The sequence below is a fragment of the Loxodonta africana genome, chromosome 15, assembly GCF_030014295.1.
Source record: "Loxodonta africana isolate mLoxAfr1 chromosome 15, mLoxAfr1.hap2, whole genome shotgun sequence".
Taxonomy (NCBI): domain Eukaryota; kingdom Metazoa; phylum Chordata; class Mammalia; order Proboscidea; family Elephantidae; genus Loxodonta; species Loxodonta africana.
In genome coordinates this window covers 19,170,503-19,193,135 of record NC_087356.1, presented here as the reverse complement: position 1 = coordinate 19,193,135, position 22,633 = coordinate 19,170,503, and the positions used below count along the sequence as shown (strand labels likewise).

The window sequence follows — 22,633 nt, the reverse complement described above, 5'->3', positions numbered from 1 at the left end:
TTTTAAATTCTTTTATCTGATTTTTCTTTAAATATATTAGTGCCAAGTGATTTATCTTTGAGTTCAGAAATTCTAGCTTCTACTTGCTGAATTCTGCTCCTCTGACTTTCTATTGAGTTGTCTAATTTTGTAATTTTACTGTTAATCTTCTAAATTTCTGATCGCTGCCTGTCTATGGGTTTTTCCAGCTTATTAAACTTTTCATTATGTTCCTAAATAATCTTTCTAATTTCTTGAGTTGCTTTATCTGTGTGTTCTTTGGCTTGTTCTGTGTATTGCCTCATTTCCTTCCTGATGTCTTGAAGGGTTCTGTATATTAAACTTTTGTATTCTGCATCTGGTAATTCCAGGAATGCACTTTCTTCTAGAAGGTCCCTGGATTCTTTGTTTTGAGAGCCTGTTGAGGTGATCATGGTCTGTTTCTTTATGTGACTTGATATTGACTTTTGTCTCCAAGCCATCTCTAAGTTATTGTATTAGTTCATGCTTGCTTACTGTGTTGTAGCTGCTTGCTTTGTTTTGTTTTGGTATACCCCTATGGGTTGCTTCAGTGAGCTAGCTTGATTATTTTCACCTTTGGAGCTCTGATGTCCTGTCCCCAGATGGCTAGAGCTGTTATCAGGTATATCAGTCTAGGAGTCCACTCAGTTTTCTTGTGTGAATTCAGCTCAGGTTTCCAGGTAGCTGATCATCAAGTGTGTGGTACAGGCTCAGTCCTACAGTCTTAGAGGGGCAGGGATGATTGGCGTATATACCGGTATCTGATTACAGCAGGGGGTCATGCTCTGAACAAGGCAGGGGGCTGAGAACCGACCCCTAAGTGTCTCTGAGGAAAATGTGTCCCTGTTCCCTAGAGCGTGCAGGTGGGTGGGTTCTGCAGATGGACCAGGGGCACCCAAAGTTTTTGGTTGTAAGGACTGGGAGGTACCAGTTATCTTTGGACCCCTGTCACAGGTGGCTGGGTGACCTGAGTGGAGCTACCAGTCCTTAGGTCCCTGCTGTGGGTAGGTGAGGACCTTGTTTAATAGGCGAAGCAGTCTGAAACATGAAACACCCACCTTTCCATCACACAACTGAACTGGTTGGAGTTTGCCAGCAAGGGCCTATTCTCCCAAAATAGGCCCACACAGGTCCATGCAAAAGGGAAAGGTGCTCAAGGTCCATGGACGGTTTATGCCTGGACAGGAGCTGCTTCTGTCCTGAGGTCCCCCGGTTAATGGAGCTTGCAAATTATCTTTTCCCCCCGAGTTGCAAATTTTTTCCTTCCCCAAGGCCAGGAGGATAGCTCTAGGTGCTCACCAGGGTCTATCTCAGGCCCAGGGATGCAGCCGCTGAAGCTAGCTTGGGGGTGGGGAGGGGCATGGTAAAATATACGCAAATACTTAGTTTTTGCCAAGAGCGCATTCTCCCATTCTCCTCAGGTTCCAGAGGTGTGAGTGGGCTGTGTGGCTGGCTGCTTCTTCCTGAGGAAACTTCAGCCAAATGCTAGGACCAGCCCGCTGCTGCCACCGCTCCAGGAATGGTGCCTGAGGGCTCCCCACGATTCAAGTCTGGTAACTCCGCTCCACTTCTGAATGGCCTCTTCCTCCCTCTGCCCCTCAGTTCATTGTCTAAGCTTGTCTTTGATGCTCAGGGCTCCCAACTTGTCACAAATATACTTGTTTCACTTGTTTTTTCGGGTCTTTGTTGTAAAGAGGGCTCCACGGAAGCATCTGTCTATTCCGCTATCTTGGCTTCGCCTCCTGGATTTTTTTTTTCCTTAAAGGTCTCTGGGTGGCACAAATGGTTTGCACCCAATTACTAACCTAAAGGTTGGCAGTTTGAACCCAACCAGTGGTGCTGTGGAAGAAAGGCCTGGAGATATGCTTCTGTAAAGATTACAGCGAAGAAAAAACCCCGAGAGAATGCAGTACTCTGTAACACGTGGGGTTGCTATGAGTTAGGGTCAACTTGACGGTGATAGGTGTTCGGGTTTTTTTTGGTTTTATATTGTTTCTTTAGAGTCCTGGAGGTTGGGAAAATAGTGGGGGTCTGTACATGTAATTGTGATTAACTTCAAGAAAACATGAAAAATTAGTCACCACAAGGCAGGAGAAAGAGGATAGTTGGAACTCACCAGCAGAACTGGACCTTGGGGCTCTGTGACTGCCACAAGAATCTGATCCTCAACTCTACCAAGTCCCTCTACTGTCCAGTTTAAGCCATTTCCATTATTGTGTCCTCCAAGGAGGCACTGAATTTTTGCCTGCCTCACTAATAACCAGCAATCAGCAGGACACCTCAAAGGCTTACACTGATTGTATACTTCCCCCACCTTTTTTTTTTATTGTGGTTTAAATGAAGGTTCACAGAGCAAATTAGTTTCTCATTAAACGATACACATATTGTTTTGTGCCATTGTTTGCCAACCCTACGCTGTGTCCACGCTCTCCCCCCTCAACCTTGGTTTCCCCATTACCAGCTTTCCTGTCCCCTCCTGCCTTCTCATCCTTGCCTCTGGGTTGTTGTGCCCATTTGATCTCATTTTGTTTTGTAGACCTGTCTAATCTTTTGCTGAACAATGAACCTCAGAAGTGACTTCAGGACTAAGTTAAAAGGGTGTCCGATGGCCATACTCTCAGAGTTTCTCCAGTCCCTATCAGACCAGTAAGTCTTGCCTCTTTTTGTGAGTTAGAATTTTGTTCTACATTTTTCTCCAGCTCTGCCCAGGACCCTCTATTGTAATCTCTGTAACAGCAGTTGGTGGTGGTAGCCAGGCACCATCTAGTTGTTCTGGACTCGGTCAGGTGGTGGCTGTGGTAATTGTGGTCCATTAGTCCTTTGGACTAATCTTTCTCTTGTGTCTTTGGTTTTCTTCATTCTCCCTTGCTCCAGACAGGGTGATTTTGCTCATTTTTTGATTGGGTTGTTTGTCTTTTTGTTGTTCAGCTGTAGAAGTTATATATATATATATGTATATACATACAAACTAAAAAAACTAAGTATATATATACATATATATATGGTATATATATATATATATATATATATATATATATATATATATGATATTAGGCCCTTACCCAATTTAAGGCTCCCAAATTTTTTCTCCCAGCCTGTAGCTTGTCTTTTCACTTTGTTGATAAAGTCCTTTGATGTACAAAAGTATTGAATTGTTTTGAGGTCCCATTTATCTATTTTGTCTTTTGCTACACAAGCTTTTGTTGTCATATCTGTGTATATGTTTTTAAAAATTCCATAATAAAACTGGATGAACCCCCAAAACTATTGCCCTGAGATAATTTTTAAATGTTAAACCAAAAATATCCCTGATGTCTTCTTAAGCCAAATAACTGTTTAGCTTAGCTAGTAAAAAAATGTCTGCATTGACCATTATGCTCTTTTAAAAACTCTCTATTTGGGATCAAAGTGACAACAGCAACTCAAAAGATTAGATAGGAACCTTAGGGGGCAGTCAGTTTATGTTATGTTAATGAGGGAGGAACAAAGCAGAAAAGGAGGATGAGAATGGTTGCACAACTCGAAGAATGTAATCAATGTCACTGAATTGTACATGTAGAAACTTTGAATTGGTATATGTTTTGCTGTGTATTATTTCAGCAACAACAACAAAATAAATCATTTAAAAAATTCCATAATCAAAAGTAAAAAAGACAGACATGCAGATAGAATAAGAGGTATCAAATAATAATAATAAAGTTAGCAGTTTTTCCCTCTGTTCTCAACCCCTGTCTCCATTGTAACCCATTAATGTACAAAGATCTAAAGACTAAGTAGTCTATTTGGCTGGTCAAGAGTCATTTTTCACATTCTTCCTTAATAACCCTTTCCAAGCCCATTTACAGTAACATCTTATTAATTCTTTTGGAAATGAGATAGTGTGGATTTAATTAATCATTCAAATGACCAACAATGACCCCTTTAAGTTAAATGCTAATTATTTTCATAAAACTTTTTCTAGAATGCCTTATACTATTTCCTGTCATAGTAAATTGAGTTACTAAAACATCTTAACTTTTTTTTTTGACTCAGAGTCATTGATATGAAACCTCAGGCGCTGTCCTGGCTTTCATCCAGCCAGGGTCTATTTAATTATCTGGTGCTATTAGTGCTAATTCAAAAGGCTCTGAGACTTCTATTCTTTTCTGCCTGGTGATCGTCCCATTTTCTCTCTGCTTGCTGCAGTCAGCATGTCTGTGTCCCTCCTTCCCTGTGATTGTAATCCTAAGCTGCCCTGTATACAGTAGGCACTCAATAATGATTTGTTGAATTGGATTAAGCTGAGAAGAATGGAAGGTTGCCAGAGGAAACCAAATAATTGAGCTTGTTAAATCACTAACCTTAATTCCAGACGCATCACTTTAGCTCCTGAGTATAGCTTGGGAACTCATACCTGTGTTCCAAGTGGTTGACGTTGCCAAGAGCTGGCTGCTGAATTAAAAGGGAGGGGCATTGCTTTATTATATATGGAAATGTATATTTGCAGGCACGTGTAATTGCTGCTAATTTGTGCAGCAGGAAGAACAAGAGTAGCGAATTGATGAAGGAGTCCTATTTCTATTTCTAGAATGAATACTCCTTGATTGCCTTACGTACAACCCTTCCCCTCATTGTAGACCCCAGTGTATGAAAGTATTGTCCGTGAAATTCGAAGCTACTTGTTGAAATCGAAACACATGTTTATTAAAAAAGGTGAAATATTCTGATTAAAACAAAGAACTAGGCAAATTGCATGGAAGCAAAAAACGCCTCATGCACCTAATGTAATTGGTCTTCCCTACTAAAATATTTGATCTTTAACTATGAGATATAACATAAGAGCGTCTTTAGTAGGCATTTACTTATATCTTACTAAATATAGTTTTCCTCAGGCCCCAAACCTTGAAGTCATCCTAGACTCCTCTTGGTCTTGTAACCGAACGCCACTCGGGTTCTTGTCCTGTCTTATATTAGCCGATTGAAATAAGACGGATGCTGATTGCAACGGAAACAGAAAGTGGCAAGTTTATTGTCTGCACTTACAAGGAGCGCGTGGGGTCTAGTGACCTTAAGGCCACGTGCTTGCTGACTAAGGGGGCTGGGGAGCTTTTTGTTTCCAGTGGCGTCAGGGGCTTGGTTTTGGTACCTGGAATTTTCTGCCTTTAGCTCTCCCATGCCTATATCTGGGGGTGGATGTGATTTCAATCTAGGCATGCTTCAAGGTGTAACTAGGGCTATTCAGTGGACAGAGCTGCTATCTGCTGCAACTTCCTGCTCAAAACAAGCTTGTGGTTAGCAAGACAAAGAGAGGGGGGAAGGGGTGTTGATTGGGGTTTTCAATATGGCTGAGCAGCCTGTTTCAGTCTCACCTCACATCCAATCCATCCATAAATCCTGTTGGCTCTACCCACAAAATCTATCCAGAATCCAGCCATTTCTCAACACCTCTACGGCTGCACTCCAATCCAGTCCCTGCTGTCCCTCTTCAGGACTTTGTATTAGCATCTTATGTGGTCTCCTGCTTCCATTCTTGCTATCTCCTCTGTCTGTACACTACCCTGTGGCTGGAGCAATTATCTATCAAAAGACAGCCTTACTCTGACTAAAGAAATACAGGAAAGGAAACAAATAACCCGAATAAGAAACAAGATGGGCCACATCACAACAGACCCAACTGAAATTAAAAGAATCGTATCAGATTATTATGAAAAATTGTACTCTAACAAATTTGCAAACCTTGAAGAAATGGATGAATTCCTAGAAAAACACTACCTACCTAAACTAACACAATCAGAAGTAGAAAAACTAAATAGACCCGTAACAAAAAAAGAGATTGAAACGGTAATCAAAAAACTCCCGACAAAAAAAAGTCCTGGCCCGGGATGGCTTTACTGCAGAGTTCTACCAAACTTTCAGAGTAGAGTTAACACCACTACTACTAAAGGTATTTCAAAGCATAAAAAATGACAGAATACTGCCTAACTCATTCTATGAAGCCACCATATCCCTGATACCAAAACCAGGTAAAGACGTCACAAAAAAAGAAAATTACAGACCTATATCCCTCATGAACATAGATGCAAAAAATCCTCAACAAAATTCTAGCCAATAGAATTCAACAACATATCAAAAAAATAATCCACCATGACCAAGTGGGATTTATACCAGTTATACAAGGCTGGTTTAATATTAGAAAAACCATTAATGCAATCCACCATATAAATAAAACAAAAGACAAAAACCACATGATCTTATCAATTGATGCAGGAAAGACATTTGACAAAGTCCAACACCCATTCGTGATAAAAACTCTCAGCAAAATAGGAATTGAAGGAAAATTCCTCAACATAATAAAGGGCATTTATACAAAGCCAACAGCCAACATCACTCTAAATGGAGAGAACCTGAAAGCATTCCCCCTGAGAACGGAAACCAGACAAGGATGCCTTTTATCACCGCTCTTATTCAACATTGTGCTAGAGGTCCTAGCCAGAGCAATTAAGCTAGACAAAGAAATAAAGGGCATCCGGATTAGCAAGGAGGAAGTAAAATTATCTCTATTTCCAGATGACGTGATCTTATACACAGAAAACACTAAGGAATCGTCCAGAAAACTACTGAAACTAATAGAAGAGTTTGGCAGAGTCTCAGGTTATAAGATAAACATACAAAAATCACTTGGATTCCTCTATATCAACAAAAAGAACATCAGAGAGGAAATCACCAAATTAATACCATTCACAGTAGCCCTCAAGAAGATAAAATACTTAGGAATAAATCTTACCAAAGATGTAAAAGACCTATACAAAGAAAACTACAAAGTACTAGTGCAAGAAACTAAAAAGGACCTACATAAGTGGAAAAACATACCTTGCTCATGGATAGGAAGACTTAACATAGTAAAAACGTCTATTCTACCAAAAGTAATCTATACATTTAATGCAATTCCGATCCAAATTCCAATGACATTTTTTAATGTGATGGAGAAACAAATCACCAACTTCATACGGAAGGGAAAGAAGCCCCAGATAAGTAAAGCGTTACTGAAAAAGAAGAAGAAAGTGGGAGGCCTCACGCTACCTGATTTTAGAACCTATTATACAGCCACAGTAGTCAAAACAGCCTGGTACTGGTACAACAACAGGCACATAGACCAATGGAACAGAATTGAGAACCCAGATATAAATCCATCCACATATGAGCAGCTGATATTTGACAAAGGCCCAGTGTCAGTTAATTGGGGAAAAGATAGTCTTTTTAACAAATGGTGCTGGCATAACTGGATATCCATTTGCAAAAAAATGAAACAGGACCCATACCTCCTCACACCATGCACAAAAACTAACTCCAAGTGGATCAAAGACCTAAACATAAAGACTAAAACAATAAAGATCATGGAAGAAAAAATACGGACAACGTTAGGAGCCCTAATTCAAGGCATAAACGGAATACAAAATATTACCAAAAATGACGAAGAGAAACCAGATAACTGGGAGCTCCTAAAAATCAAACACCTATGCTCATCTAAAGACTTCACCAAAAGAGTAAAAAGACCACCTACAGATTGGGAAAGAATTTTCAGTTATGACATCTCCGACCAGCACCTGATCTCTAAAATTTATATGATTCTGTTAAAACTCAACCACAAAAAGACAAACAACCCAATCAAGAAGTGGGCAAAGGATATGAACACACACTTCACTAAAGAAGATATTCAGGCAGCTAACAGATACATGAGAAAATGCTCTCAATCTTTAGCCATTAGAGAAATGCAAATTAAAACTACGATGAGATTCCATCTCACTCCAACAATGCTGGCATTAATCCAAAAAACACAAAATAATAAATGCTGGAGAGGCTGCGGAGAGATTGGAACTCTTATACACTGCCGGTGGGAATGTAAAATGGTACAACCACTTTGGAAATCTATCTGGCGTTTTCTTAAAAAGTTAGAAATAGAACTACCATACAACCCAGAAATCCCACTCCTTGGAATATGCCCTAGAGAAATAAGAGCCTTCACACGAACAGATGTATGCACACCCATGTTTATTGCAGCTCTGTTTACAATAGCAAAAAGCTGGAAGCAACCAAGGTGTCCATCAACGGATGAATGGTTAAATAAATTGTGGTATATTCACACAATGGAATACTATGCATCGATAAAGAACAGTGACGAGTCTGTGAAACATTTCATAACGTGGAGGAACCTGGAAGGCATTATGCTGAGTGAAATTAGTCAGAGGCAAAAGGACAAATATTGTATAAGACCACTATTATAAGATCTTGAGAAATAGTATAAACTGAGAAGAACACATACTTTTGTGGTTATGAGGGGGGGAGGGAGGGACGGTGGGAGAGGGTTATTTACTGATTAGTTAGTAGATAAGAACTACTTTAGGTGAAGGGAAGGACAATACTCAATACACAGAAGGTCAGCTCAACTGGACTGGACCAAAAGCAAAGAAGTTTCCGGGATAAACTGAATGCTTCAAAGGTCAGCAGAGCAAGGGCGGGGGTTTGGGGACTATGGCTTAAGGGGACTTCTAAGTCAATTGGCAGAATAATACTATTATGAAAACATTCTGCATCCCACTTTGAAATGTGGCGTCTGGGGTCTTAAATGCTAACAAGCGGCCATCTAAGATGCATCAGTGGGTCTCAACCTACCTGGATCAAAGGAGAATGAAGAACACCAAGGTCACACGATAACTATGAGCCCAAGAGACAGAAAGGGCCACATGAACCAGAGACTTACATCATCCTGAGACCAGAAGAACTAGATGGTGCCCGGCCACAACCGATGACTGCCCTGACAGGGAGCACAACAGAGAACCCCTGAAGAAGCAGGAGAACAGTGGGATGCAGACCCCAAATTCTCAGAAAAAGCCCAGACTTAATAGTCTGACTGAGACTAGAGGAATCCCGGTGGTCATGGTCCCCAAACCTTCTGTCGGCCCAGGACAGGAACCATTCCCGAAGACAACTCATCAGACATGGAAGGGACTGGACAATGGGTTGGAGAGAGATGCTGATGAAGAGTGAGCTACTTGTATCAGGTGGACACTTGAGACTGTGTTGGCATCTCCTGTCTGGAGGGGAGATGGGAGGGTAGAGAGGGTTAGAAACTGGCAAAGTTGTCACGAAAGGAGAGACTGGAAGAGCTGACTCATTAGGGGAAGAGTAAGTGGAAATATGGAGTAAGATGTATATAAACTTATATGTGACAGACTGACTTGATTTGTAAACTTTCACTCAAAGCACAATAAAAATTATTTAAAAAAAAAAAGGTAGACCTAGCAATCTGCTTCCAAAAAGTCACAGTCTTGAGAACCCTATGGAGCAGTACTACTCTGCACACTTGGGGTTGCCATGAGTCGGAATCGACTCGATGGCAACTAACAACATTACCATAGCTTCTTATCTGGCCTCTCTACCTTCATTTTCATCCTTTGCCAATTTATTCCTCACCTCTGCCAAAGGGATTTTTCCAAAATGAGAAAAAAAAAAAAAAAAAAAGACAGTCTCACTGAGTCTCTTCCCTGCCCAGTACCCTCCAGTGGCTCCCAGGTCACACAAAGCCCCCATCATGATCGACTGGCCAACACAATCTTGCTCTGCCCACCTCTCAGACCTCATTTCCTGCACTCTCCCCCTCAGTCACTCTGCTCCAATCACACCAGCCTTCTTGCTGCTCTTGGAACACACAAGAAATACTTGTCAAATGAATGAAGTGCAATAGTTCCCAAATGAGCGAATGAATTAATTCTTCAATTATTACAATAAATTACAAGTGATACAGGCTGTTATGCTATCCCAGCCCAGGGAGATGCTCTTTTGTTCAACTGGCCTGCACTTGTGGCTCTCAGACATAAGCAAGCATCCAAATCCCCTGGAGGGCTTGTTAAAACACAGCTGGCTGGGCCCACCCCTGGCGTTTCTGATTCAGTGGGTCTGGGATGAGCTCTGAAAATGTGCATTTCTAACGAGTTCCCAGATGATACTGGTGCTGCTAGACCTGGCCTGGACTGTGAGAACCACCGGCCTAAATATTCTAGACTGTATTTGCTTTTCTGGGAGCCCTGGTGGCTCAGCGGTTAAGAGCTTGGCTGCTAACTAAAAGGTCGACAGTTCGAATCCACCAGCTTGGAAACCTTATGGGGTAGCTCTACTCTGTCCTGTAGGGTTGCTATGAGTCAGAATTGACTCGACAGCAACAGGTTCCATTTGGTTTGGCTTGAATTTGCTTTTCTGAGCAGAAATTTGGCAAATTTTGGCCCAGTGCTCCTGGCTGCCTGTCTGATTAAAGAGAATTATTGCAGAGATGTATGGGAAAACAAACCCAGGGTGTCACTTTTTGACACTTAACCACAGGGTGGCCCCCTAACTCCAGTAATTACTCCATTGGCCCAGTTAGGGCCAGCACCACTGCTGTCAGCTCTTGTTATCTGGAGCTCTTGTTATTTGGAGAAGTCCCAAGCTATTAAGGAAAAAAAAAAAGTGAATTAGCTTTAAGGCCAATGGTTTGCTGCTTCATGGGGCCTGCTGGTGGCTTCCTCAGCAATGTAAGCTGTGGTGCTCTGCTGGAAATCACTACTGTCTCTCAGATGGAAATGACACAGGGGAAAGTCAATTTGTAAACATGAGCAGACATTAGAAGATGAAAGGAGATTTCATTGTAGGCAACAAAGAAGGAGACACACACAGGACAAAGGCTCTCCTCTGTAAAGCCCACACAGGGACTTGCGCACAATAGACACTTCATAAGCACTGATGGAGGAGTAGGTGGAATCCACTCACACACAAGCCTCCTCCCAAAACCCTCTTTGTGGTAAAAGAGAAGAGAACCTTTCCTTCAGCTTTCAGCTGCCATTCCCCATTGTTCTCACCTTGCTCCCAGTCAGACAAGGGGGCCTGGGACCAGCAGGAGTGAGAGACAAAGACCGACCATAGAGTGCCTGGGAATGCTGCCTTCTTGGGCTGCCACATGAGGCACGAGGCTGATAACCGAGAAGGAAGAGGCCCTGGGCTGGCAGCTGCAGGGCCCAAGTGGTGAGTGGTGGGGAGCAGAGGAAGGGGAGGCAACGTGAGTGGGCCCTACCTGCACCCCTTCTTCTTCTCTCCAATCCGTTGGCCTACTTCTCTCTCTTTGTAGAATGAAGATCTAATTTCACACCTAATGGCTTCTGGAAAATGCATCCAAATGAGATGTGCAAAGGTTAGAAATAGCCTTCCATTATAATGGGGGTTCCACTCTCAGAAAGGCAAACAAGACTATAAAATTCCTAATGACACCTTTGCCCAGTAGACATAGTCTTCATAATATAGTTCTAGCAGTTGAAACATGTTCTTTACTTGTGAATAGGAAGTTGACCTTTTTTTTCCCAATAGGGGTTCTCATTGAAGGTACAGACTCACCACTTTGGGTACTGGTAATTTTCATCTTTGTTTCAGTTTTATCAGATTTATGAAACCCACACTTCTCACGAGTATCACTACCTTCATGTCTCTGTTTTCTACTCATCTGAGAAAAAAAAAAAAGGGCAAGTGCAATGAAAACTCAAATAGCTGTAAAATAAATATTGTTGAACAAAGATGGTGACACCACAGAAATGGAAGTTTTGAGGTGTTCACCCATCTACGGGTGAGCAGAAGTCTGCATTTATCATATTATAGATATTTAGGGGAATCAGGGCATACAGGTGACTTCGTCTGGAAATGGGAGCTGTGGCAGACCCTACAGATTGGCCACTCAGGGTGCACTGTAACTGCTGTCAGGTGCACCTTCCTGAGCAATAAAGGCTGAAAAACCAAAAGCCACAATTCTTGGACTTCCTTATAACTCTGCCAGGCACAGGCAGCCGTGTGAAACTCAAAAGGCGAGCTTGAGAAGGTGGAAGTGAGTAATCTGGGGTAGAGCTACATTGGGAGATCGGACTGGAGAACTCTGGGGGAGATTCTGCTGCCTGGTTCCTAATGTCATAGGTGCTGAGTGGCAGGTGGTGGCAATAATGGAATTTCTGTTAGAAAAGTTCTGTTAGAATTCTCATGGTTCCTGGCTATTAGCAACCCACCTGTTTCCCTATCCCTCCTAGAAATTCTGTATTCTCTTTAATAAGACCATCATCAGTGCTTTTCTGATTTTAGTAACTAGAGTAGATTCTGTTGTCTGCAACTTGGAACCCTTACCAATAGTGTACTCTATCCAAAGCAGAGCAATGCAGCATGGATGGCCTCAAGGAGATCTGTTTTGACATCATTCTCTTCAAATGCCCTGAAGTTGTGACGAGTATCCCGTTACATGTTCTTCTAGTTCCTGTTAACAGTTCTGATCTCTTCTCATGTGCTCTGATGTTTATCACGTCAGAGGGTTTCCAGTACTCCCTACCTGATGGCTGATTTTTATCCTGTGTCCCTTATCCTGTTCCTTGATGGCGTTACTTTGGACATCCAGCCTGACACTCTTCTTTGGCCACTTTTGTGGCACCTTCAGCATTGTCACTTGTACGTTTTAGACAGCAACCACCGTGAGAACACAAACACTATAGAGAAGTAAATAGAATGATGTGCACCACTCAAAATGAAAAACCCCAAAACAAAACACTAGTGCTTATTGATCCAGAGCTTACAGTCAGGTATGACATGAGACTCCTCTCTGGCTGAGAGCATAGGCTAATACTCGCTCTACTGGCTAACCAGTATGGTGAAAAAAAAAAAAAAATCCACTGTTAATTCTGTTCTTCAATACTGTAATTTCTCATGTGATCAGCACAGTCAGCATTGCCTAGAACAATGCTAGATGTAGTTTACTTTTATTGTACAAAAGGGCCAGTGGCAGGAAAGTGAATATAAATGTTATAGATTGAAGTGTGTCCTCCCTTTTCCCCAAATATGGGTTGGAATCCTAATCCCTATACCCTATACCTGACAAATGTAATGTAACCACTTTCCATAATGTGATCAAATATAATGTAACCAATCAGATGAGGTCTTACCAGTGAAGGGTGGATTCTAAACCTAATCATTTCTGAGTTGTAAGAAGAGTAGATCAGACTCAGAGGCACACACATACTGGGGAAGACAGATGCCCCAGGAGGAGCACCAAGAACGAGGAACCCCTGGGGTGACCAGCAAGGGCAGAATTAACACACCTGAGACCTTGATTTGGGCTTTTAGCCTCCAGAACTGTGAGAAAATAAATTTCTGTTCTTTAAAGCCACTCACTTGTGGTATTTGTGTTACAGCTCATTGTTGTCATGTGCTGTCACAGGACTAGAGAAATAAGACACTAGGGAAGTGGAAAGCTGCCTGGAATGTTCATGTAAATAGCATCAACCCAACGGTGAGAGAAGGCACCTGTGCTGAGAATGGGACATAAAGAAGCTCAACCAGTGATGCAGCCTTGCTGCATATTAGAATCACTGGGTTTTTGTTAAAATGCCAATACCCAGGCCCCAACCTAGACCAACTGAACCAGTCTTTGTGGGTAGGAACGAGGCAGATTTTTAAGCTCTCAAGGATGAGACTAGACTAGACTAGACCTTTATACTTTTCTCCACTTATCCCTGTGAATGTGGCTTTTTCTTCTCCCCACAGGCATCACCTGAGGTGTTAAGATGAAGTGACTGCATAGCTTTTTCTTGTGAGCAGTACTTGGGGCTGGAGGCCAGCTTCCCATTCAGAGACTGTTTTCTCCTGAGAGAATTCAGCTACTTCTGTGTTAAATTCAGTTTGGGGAGCCTTTGATTCTTCATGGAACCATGGGTAGTCAGCAAGGGGAAAAATAGAAATGATGATTCTATAATCTGATGAAAACGGGTGGATGAATTGCACTGCATTACCGTCTAGGGCAAGTTGATCCCCTTGGCTGACAGTGCAGGCAAGCAGATTTCTCTTCAGATAAGTTCAACATGGAACTCTAATTGGCTGGGGAGAGGCTTTGTGGGAAATTTCTAGGATGGGTCTTCTAGCAAAGACCATGAACTAGGGATACCCACAGATGGTGACGGTTCTAGATCAGTGGTTCTCAAACTCTCACACGCCCCAGAGTCAGCTGGGGACTTTGTTAAATGCAGAATTCCTAGTCCCATCCCTGGCCTCACTGAGCCAGCATCTGCAGGTGAGGCTGATGGTCACTAACCCAGCCACTCTTAGCCTTCACTGCACATCGGAATCCTCTGGGCAACTTTAAAAATACTGATATTCCAGAAATTCTGATTATTTGGTTTTGGGCATGGGGATTTTTCAAAGCTCTCCAGAAAATTTTAATGCATAGCCAGGCTTGGGAACTGCTAGCAAGAGAAGTGCTACATTAGACTTTTTTTTTTTTAATAGTAATTTTTATTGTGCTTTGAGTGAAAGTTTACAAATCAAGTCAGTCTGTCACATATAAGCTTATATACACCTTACTCCATACTCCCACTTACTCTCCCCCTAACGAGTCAGCCTGCTCCCTCCTTCCAGTCTCTCCTTTCGTGACAATTTTGCCAGTTTCTACCCTCTCTACCCTCCTATCTCCCCTCCGGACAGGAGATGCCAACACAGTCTCAAGTGTCCACCTGATACAAGTAGCTCACTCTTCATCAGCATCTCTCTCCAACCCATTGTCCAGTCCCTTCCATGTCTGATGAGTTGTCTTCGGGAATGGTTCCTGTCCTGGGCCGACAGAAGGTTTGGGGACCATGACCGCCAGGATTCCTCTAGTCTCAGTCAGACCATTAAGTCTGGTCTTTTTCTGAGAATTTGGGGTCTGCATCCCACTGTTCTCCTGCTTCTTCAGGGGTTCTCTGTTGTACTCCCTGTCAGGGCAGTCATCGGTTGTGGCCGGGCACCATCTAGTTCTTCTGGTCTCAGGATGATGTAAGTCTCTGGTTCATGTGGCCCTTTCTGTCTCTTGGGCTCATAGTTATCGTGTGACCTTGGTGTTCTTCATTCTCCTTTGATCCAGGTGGGTTGAGACCCATTGATGCATCTTAGATGGCCGCTTGTTAGCATTTAAGACCCCAGACACCACATTTCAAAGTGGGATACAGAATTTTCTCATGATAGAATTATTTTGCCAATTGACTTAGAAGTCCCCTTAAGCTAGTCCCCAAACCCCCCCCACTTGCTCTGCTGACCTTTGAAGCATTCAGTTTATCCCGGAAACTTCTTTGCTTTTGGTCCAGTCCAGTTGAGCTGACTTTCCGTGTATTGAGTATTGTCCTTCCCTTCACCTAAAGTAGTTCTTATCTACTAACTAATCAGTAAATAACCCTCTCCCGCCGTCCCTCCCTCCCCCCCTCATAACCACAAAAGTATGTGTTCTTCTCAGTTTGTACTATTTCTCAAGATCTTATAATAGTGGTCTTATACAATATTTGTCCTTTTGCCTCTGACTAATTTCACTCAGCATAATGCCTTCCAGGTTCCTCCATGTTATGAAATGTTTCACAGATTTGTCACTGTTCTTTATCGATGCATAGTATTCCATTGTGTGAATATACCACAATTTATTTAACCATTCATCCGTTGATGGACACCTTGGTTGCTTCCAGCTTTTTGCTGTTGTAAACAGAGCTGCAGTAAACATGGGTGTGCATACATCTGCTTGTGTAAAGGCTCTTATTTCTCTAGGGTATATTCCGAGGAGTAGGATTTCTGGGTTGTATGGTAGTTCTATTTCTAGCTTTTTAAGAAAACGCCAGATAGATTTCCAAAGTGGTTGTACCATTTTACATTCCCACCGGCAGTGTATAAGAGTTCCAATCTCTCCGCAGCCTCTCCAGCATTTATTATTTTGTGTTTTTTGGATTAATGCCAGCATTGTTGGAGTGAGATGGAGTCTCATCGTAGTTTTAATTTGTATTTCTCTAATGGCTAAAGATTGAGAGCATTTTCTCATGTATCTGTTAGCTGCCTGAATATCTTCTTTAGTGAAGTGTGTGTTCATATCCTTTGCCCACTTCTTGATTGGGTTGTTTGTCTTTTTGTGGTTGAGTTTTAACAGAATCATATAAATTTTAGAGATCAGGTGCTGGTCGGAGATGTCATAACTGAAAATTCTTTCCCAATCTGTAGGTGGTCTTTTTACTCTTTTGGTGAAGTCTTTAGATGAGCATAGGTGTTTGATTTTTAGGAGCTCCCAGTTATCTGGTTTCTCTTCGTCATTTTTGGTAATATTTTGTATTCCGTTTATGCCTTGAATTAGGGCTCCTAACGTTGTCCGTATTTTTTCTTCCATGATCTTTATTGTTTTAGTCTTTATGTTTAGGTCTTTGATCCACTTGGAGTTAGTTTTTGTGCATGGTGTGAGGAGGTATGGGTCCTGTTTCATTTTTTTGCAAATGGATATCCAGTTATGCCAGCACCATTTGTTAAAAAGACTATCTTTTCCCCAATTAACTGACACTGGGCCTTTGTCAAATATCAGCTGCTCATATGTGGATGGATTTATATCTGGGTTCTCAATTCTGTTCCATTGGTCTATGTGCCTGTTGTTGTACCAGTACCAGGCTGTTTTGACTACTGTGGCTGTATAATAGGTTCTAAAATCAGGTAGCGTGAGGCCTCCCACTTTCTTCTTCTTTTTCAGTAACGCTTTACTTATCTGGGGCTTCTTTCCCTTCCGTATGAAGTTGGTGATTTGTTTCTCCATCACATTAAAAAATGTCCTTGGAATTTGGATCGGAATTGCATTAAATGTATAGATTACTTTTGGTAGAATAGACGTTTTTACTATGTTAAGTCTTCCTATCCATGAGCAAGGTATGTTTTTCCACTTATGTAGGTCCTTTTTAGTTTCTTGCACTAGTACTTTATTCCTAAGTATTTTATCTTCTTGGGGGCTACTGTGAATGGTATTAATTTGGTGATTTCCTCTCCGATGTTCTTTTTTGTTGATATAGAGGAATCCAAGTGATTTTTGTATGTTTATCTTATAACCTGAGATTCTGCCAAACTCTTCTATTAGTTTCAGTAGTTTTCTGGACGATTCCTTAGTGTTTTCTGTGTATAAGATCACGTCATCTGGAAATAGAGATAATTTTACTTCCTCCTTGCTAATCCGGATGCCCTTTATTTCTTTGTCTAGCCTAACTGCTCTGGCTAGGACCTCTAGCACAATGTTGAATAAGAGCGGTGACAAAGGGCATCCTTGTCTGGTTTCCGTTCTCAAGGGGAATGCTTTCAGGCTCTCTCCATTTAGAGTGATGTTGACTGTTGGCTTTGAGGAATTTTCCTTCAATTCCTATTTTGCTGAGAGTTTTTTTTATCACGAATGGATGTTGGACTTTGTCAAATGGCTTTTCTGCATCAATTGATAAGATCATGTGGTTTTTGTCTTGTTTTATTTATATGGTGGTACATTAGATTTTTATTCTCATTGCCTCCTGGAAAGTCTTTGTGATTTTCTTTCACATCCCATCAACGGTGGAGCAGGAGGGACTTAGAGGCCATCTAATTCAACCCCCTTGGTTACAGATGAGCAAGGTGAAGTGACCAGCCCAGCGACACACAGCTAGTGGCAACGGCAGCCGCAGACTGCAGGCCTCCTCACCACACTGCCTGCTGGAACACAGGGAGTTTTTGGTGAGACAAAATGCTATAAAACATTAGAAATATAGGATGAGAATAATATTCTGCCCTCTAAAGATCTTTATACTCCCCCATAGGTTTCTAGGAGTCCCTGGGTGGTACAAATGGTTAATATGCTCAGCTGCTAACCGAAAGGTCGGAGGTTTGAGACCACCCAGAGGTGCCTCAGAAGAAAGGCCTAGAGATCTACTTCTGAAAGCTCAGCCATTGAAAACCGTATGGAGCCATAGCTCTACTCTGACATATGGGGGTCGAATGAGTCGGTGTCAACTTGATGGCAACTTGTTATAGATTTCTAACTTCCTGCTATCTTCCGCATTTATAAAGCAATGCTTGGTAAAAAACTAAAATAACCCAAAACTATTGCCATTAAGTTGATTCTGACTCATAGTAGCCCTATAGGACAGAGTAGAACTACCCGTAGGGTTTCCAGGGCTGTAATCTTTACAGAAGCAGATTCCCACATCTTTTTCCACTGGAACTACTGATGGATTTGAACTGCCAGTTTTTTGGTTAGCAGCAGAGTGCTTAACCACTATGCCACTAGGGGTCTTTTGATGGTTGGTGCCTAAGGGTAATACTTACTCATATTTCCCCCAGGCCACAGATTTAATAAATGTGGGTGTGCTCTTGTCCCTGACTTTTACCTGAGTGCTAGATTTGATTTGGGTTCTGATGGAAGGGCTGAGCATCCAGGGAAGTACTTTAGCAGCGTATTGTTGTTTTTCTTTCTTAAATCTCCATAATATAGTTACTTTCCCCATGGAGGAGGTGCTGCTAAAGAGGGCTGCTCCCTTGGAGACCATGTGGAGCCCTGTAAAGTGGTAAGTATATGTATATTCATTCTAAGACTTAAGGGCGTGCTGCCAGAGTTTCGGTGTCCCACTCTGTAGAAGAAGATTCATTACTCTTTTATTGAGAGAAAACTGATAACAGAAAACCCTCTACACATTTGTGCTGTTAGATTAAAGCTGCCTCTTAGCATCACCCCAGAGTCCTGGGGATGTCGGTGTGAGCTTGAAGCTTCATCCATTTGTCATTCCTTGCTTCTAGTTGTTCCACAGATATTTACTGACTGCCTATTAGGTGGTAAGTTAAGTGACATCATAACAGTATCAGGATTGGGGCAACCAGAGGGAGCTGGGATCTTTTTCTGGGCCTCTGGAGAAGGGACAAGGAGCCACAGGCCCTGAAACTCAGGCCAGGCAGCCGCTACCTATGGAAAGAGATTATCTGTTTTTTTTTTCTTGATGGAATATTAAAAATTTGGTATGAAATGATAAGTTTATTGTTCCCTATTGTTGTTGTTGAGTTGGGACTCATGGCACCCCCTTGTATAATAGAACGAAATGTTGTCCAGTCTGCACCATCTTCAGGATCATTAGTCTGTTCAAGTCCATTGTTGTGGCCATTGTATATTTTGAGTGCTTCCCATTCTAAGGGGCTCATCTTCCAGCGTTATATCAGCAAATATTCTGTTCTGATCTGCGATATGATTAATTACTTTTGTATGTGGCCTTTCTAGTCATGGTCTTGTAATTCCCACCCAGGTGATTGTATGATAGGGTAATTGTGGCCTACCCCTGTGTGGATCATAGCAAATTATGGATAACATTGCGAAGAATGGGAATTCCAGAACACTTAATTGTACTCATGAGGAACCTTTACATAGATGTAGAGGCAGTTGTTCGGACAGAACAAGGGCATACTGACTGGTTTAAAGTCAGGAAAGGTGTGTATTATTTCACCATACCTATTCAGTCTGTATGGTGAGCAAATAATCCGAGAAGCTGGACTGTATGAAGAAGAACGGGGCATCAGGATTGGAGGAAGACTCATTAACAACCTGCGTTATGCAGGTGACACGACCTTGCTTGCTGAAAGTGAAAAGGACTTGAAGCACTTACTAACGAAGATCAAAGACCACAGCCTTCAGTATGGATTGCACCTCAACATAAAGAAAACAAAAATCCTCACAACTGGACTAATGAGCAACATCATGATAAACGGAGAAAAGATGGAAGTTGTCAAGGATTTCATTTTATTTGGATCCACAATCAACAGTCATGGAAGCAGCAGTCAAGAAATCAAAAGACACATTGCATTGGGTAAATCTGCTGCAAAGGACCTCTTTAAAGTGTTGAAGAGCAAAGATGTCACCTTGAAGACTAAGTTGTGCCTGACCCAAGCCATGGTATTTTCAATTGCATCATATGCATGTGAAAGCTGGACAATGAATAAGGAAGACCGAAGAAGAATTGATGCCTTTGAATTGTGGTGTTGGCGAAGAATATTGAATATACCATGGACTGCCAAAAGAACAAACAAATCTGTCTTGGAGGAAGTACAACCAGAATGCTCCTTAGAAGCAAGGATGGCGAGACTATGTCTTACATACTTTGGACGTCGTGTCAGAAGGGATCAGTCCCTGGAGAAGGACATCATTCTTGGCAGAGTACAGGGTCAGGGGAAAAGGGGAAGACCCTCAACGAGGTGGATTGACACAGTGGCTGCAACAATGAGCTCAAGCATAATAACGATTGTAAGGATACTCAGGACCGGGCAGTGTTTCATTCTGTTGTGCATAGGGTCACTATGAGTTGGAACTGACTTGACGGCACTTAACAACAACACAACAACAAGGGGATTGGTCAGTTTTGCCTTAAAAGAGAGAGCCAATTCTAGAACAGAGAGCAGGCGCCTATCACCACCAAGGAAGGAGAGACCAGCAGGAGAGACCCTGCAGCAGGCAACTGTGTAGTGGGCTTCCCAGGCCACAGAGAGAGAAAGCTGAGTGCCTTTGGGCAGAGACTGAAGGCCATGGAGAGGTGTGCCTGTGAGCACCGCTGGGGAGAGGTTATCCTGATGGAAGAACTGCATCCTGAGTGTTTTTTTTTTTTTTTTGTACTTTTGATGAAGGCTTACAGAACAAACTAGTTTCTCATTAAACAGTTAGTACACAGATTGTTTTATGACATTGTTTAACAACCCCATGACGTGTCAGCACTCACCCCTCTCAACCTTGGATTCCCAATCACCAGCTTTCCTGTCCTCTTCTGCCTTCTAGTCCTTGTCCCTGGGCTGGTGTGCCCCCCAGTCTTGTTTTGTTTTATGGGCCTGTCCGATCTTTGGCTGAAGGGTGAACTTCAGGAGTGACTTCATTACTGAGTTGAAAGGGCTGAGAGTTCTTAAACCTGAATTGTAACTATTACTTCCCTAATAAATTCCGTAATCATGAGTATGATTTGTGAATTGTGTGTGGCCATTGCAATGAATTATTGAACCCAGTAGAGAGTGCTATAGGAGGGAGAGTTGGTGTCAGAATTGGTAAAGATGGCAGAGAGAGGAGGTGTGTTGGACTTCCACCTCATAGAAGTCAGCCTTGGGTTGTTGATCTTGGTTCTCCTTCCCCCTTGTGGGGTTGGAAGAGGTCAGACACCTCCCTCAAGCCATTTTTACATGATTCCTAAGGTTCCCATTGGCTAATATTCGAAAGTAGATCTCCAAGCCCTTCTTCCTAGTCTGTCTTAGTCTACAAGTTATCTACCGTGGGAGACCCTGCTGGTATTTGAAATACTGGTGGCATAGCTTCCAGTATCATAGCAACATGCAAGCCACCACAGTATGACAAACTGACCGACAAGTGCTGGAGTTGCCATGAGTCAGAATTGACTCAACCACAATTGTTTTCTTTGTTCCCTGTTGTTGTGTGCTGTGGAGTTGATTTCAACTCATAGTGACCCTACAGGACAGAGTAGAACTGCCCCATAGGGTTTCCAAGGCTATAAATCTTTATGGAAGCATAATGCCACATCTTTCTCCCATGGGGCAGCTGGTGGGTTTGAACTGCTGACCTCTTGGTTAGCAGTCGAGTGCTTAACCACTGTGGCACCAGGGCTCCTTTTATTGTTTCCTACTGGTCTTAGGGGCCCTGATGGTGCAGTGATTAAAGAGCTTGGCTACTAACCAAAAGGTTGGCAGTTCAAATCCAGCAGCCGCTCCTTGGAAACCCTATGGGGCAGTTCTACTCTATCCTATTAGGGTCACTATGAGTAGGAATCGACTCTATGATAACAGGTTTAGTTTGGTTTACTGGTCTTTAAAAACACATCTGATTTCAGAATTAGACACATTAGTTTTCCAGGAACAAGCTTGCTGATGTATTCTAATAAAGCAAAAAGAATTTTAACCTTCTAAAGGGAGAAACCCCAAATCCATAATCATTTATACAAAACTGGATAAGAGAAGACTCTGCTTAAATCTCAAGTATGTCCAATCATCAATTCAAGAAAAAAACTTAAATAGCATCTTTTATTCATCACCCTTCACAATGACAATGATAACATGGCTCTAAAAAATAGCTGAGAAATAAAAAGATAACCAATAAGCACATGGAAAGTTGTCCAATATCAGTAACCATTAAAAAAAACCATTGCCATCGAGTCAATTCTGACTCATAGTGACCCCACAGGACAGAGTAGAACTGCCCCATAGAGTTTCCAAGGAGCGCCTGGCGGATTCAAACTGCCAACCCTTTGGTTAGCAGCTGTAGCACTTAGCCACTATGCCACCAGGGTAGATAAAGGTTTACAGAGCAAACTAGTTTCTCATTAAACAGAACACATGTTGTTTTAGGACATTAGTTAACAACTCCGAGACATGTTAACACTCTCCTTTCTTGACCTTGGGCTCCCTATTACCAGCTTTCCTGTCACGTGCCTTCTAGTCCTTACCGCAGGGCTGGTGTGCCCATTTAGTCTCATTTTGTTTTATGGGCCTGTCCAATCTTTGGCTGAAAGGTGAACCTCAGGAGTGACTTCATTACTGAGCTGAAAGGGTGTCCTGAGGCCATACTCTCAGGGTTTCTCCAGTCTCTGTCAGGCCAGCAAGTCTGGTCTTTCTTTTTATGTTAGGATTTTGTTCTACATTTTTCTCCATCTCTATCCAGGACCCTCTATTGTGATCCCTGTCAGAGCAGTCAGTGGTGGTAGTTGGGCACCATCTAGTTGTACTGGACTCAGTCTGGTGGAGGCTGTGGTAGATGTGGTCCATTAGTCCTTTGGATTAATCTTTCCCTTGT

At 42.2% G+C, this 22,633-nt stretch overlaps 1 long non-coding RNA gene across 2 annotated transcripts in view; it reads left to right on the top strand.

The window, feature by feature from the left end:
- The window catches only part of LOC135227773 (uncharacterized), a 52,169-nt gene extending 30,705 nt beyond the window's left edge, over positions 1 to 21,464 (top strand). The window contains exons 3-5 of one of the 2 annotated variants that reach the window (XR_010317927.1): positions 17,440 to 17,547; positions 18,305 to 18,377; positions 19,104 to 21,464. This is a non-coding gene — a long non-coding RNA (uncharacterized LOC135227773). Of the gene's footprint in view, positions 1 to 17,439; positions 17,548 to 18,304 lie in introns of both variants that reach the window. The other variant, XR_010317926.1, reaches the window with a different exon arrangement.
- Positions 21,465 to 22,633: the final 1,169 nt, after the last annotated feature.